The sequence below is a fragment of the Etheostoma spectabile genome, unplaced genomic scaffold, assembly GCF_008692095.1.
Source record: "Etheostoma spectabile isolate EspeVRDwgs_2016 unplaced genomic scaffold, UIUC_Espe_1.0 scaffold333, whole genome shotgun sequence".
In the NCBI taxonomy this organism is placed as follows: Eukaryota; Metazoa; Chordata; class Actinopteri; order Perciformes; family Percidae; genus Etheostoma; species Etheostoma spectabile.
Genome location: NW_022605586.1, coordinates 131,268 through 132,786, shown reverse-complemented (window position 1 = coordinate 132,786; position 1,519 = coordinate 131,268). Strand labels below are relative to the sequence as shown.

At 41.1% G+C, this 1,519-nt stretch overlaps 1 protein-coding gene across 1 annotated transcript in view; it reads left to right on the top strand.

Moving 5' to 3' along the window:
- The window catches only part of med4 (mediator complex subunit 4), a 27,558-nt gene that overhangs the window by 17,904 nt on the left and 8,135 nt on the right, over positions 1-1,519 (top strand). The window lies entirely within an intron of this gene.

Below are 1,519 nucleotides of genomic sequence, written 5' to 3'. Positions count from 1 at the left end.
ATAGCACCCGTTGCTAATGTTCCGCGCATCCGCTGCAAGGTGTTCATATGGATGGTTATTTTTGCGTTACATGACCCATTTCGTCTGTAAAGCCGTGGCTGTGTTGGATCTTTCTACGCTCTCTCGTCCTAACTCTCTCTCCTCTTACTCTCCGCCCCCCGCCAACAGCGGCCGCCGGTCCACACTTCTTGATTTTGTCCACAGTTTTAATTTTTCATTAACACAGCTGTATATTGTTGTAATATGGGGGCAAACCTGTATTTGTACCATGTTCCGCGGTAACTCAGTTATTCGCGGCCGCTACGGCGAAGAACACAGAAAAGTTACTGAATGGCAACTAACTTCAGTTGGTAGAGTAACAGCGTGGGACGGAGCTGCTGGACCTGGACCTGACCAGAGATGTGACCCATGGCCAGAATATCTAGTCATAAAAATGCAGCGCAGTGACGATACAAGTTTTCATACACACTGTGTCGTGTATCCGCCATTCGACCCGTGCCGTTTCCTAATGATCAGCCGTCTCTCTGTGAGTATCGTCCATCACACTCCCTCTCGCAGTTTAAATACCTTGTGACAATACAATTTGTTTGGTTAAAAACAATAATCGGTGAGAAATCGCGATCAAAATTTGATCAAAATAATCGCGATTATCATTTTGGCCATAATCGTGCACCCTACTTATATACAACGTTGGGCCACTATTGTGCATCTCAACCTCTGCATCTCTAAATGTAACTGTGAATAATTAATTTGATGTTTTTTAAATGAACAATAGTCTTATTTTCACAAAAAAGTAAAAACAGTAAGTGGGGCACAGAGGATGAGGGCCAACATTACTGAGCCTTGGCACAAAGGTTAAGGAATAGAATTTATGTAACACATTGTTCTCATTCTTTAGAATTTCGTGGTCTTAGTTGTCCCTCACATTAATTAACTTTGGGTCCCTGGTCCCTACACCAGGGACCCCCTGACCTGTCACACACACACAAATCTTTCAGCTGTTGCTGACATATGCTACGTCTCTTCATGTATTCATTATGTTTGGCACATTGGTGGGTCAGTTTCTTATATTATAAGAAGTTAATAGTAAATGCTGAATGCCCTAAAACCTGTTGATACTACACAATGCAAAGGTTCTTAACCCTACAGTTTTGCACATATCATGCAAGACTTGATTTCTTTTTTTTGCAAAAAACTCTCAGAAGTGCCATTTAATGGTTTATTTTCAAATTTTTCCTGGGGGGGCATACCCCCAGACCCCCTAGGAGAGCCCCATCCCCCACAATAACAATACCCAATTAAACCTAAAGGATAAAGACCCAAAGAAATTGCTTGTACGCGGACTTTTTTTGTGAAAATAAAGACTATTTGTTCATTTTAAAAAACATCAAATTAATTATTCACAGTTACATTTAGAGATGCAGAGGTTAGAGATGCACAATAGTGGCCCAACGTTGTATATATAGTAGGGCTGCACGATTATGGCCAAAATGATAATCGCGATTATTTTGATCAAAAT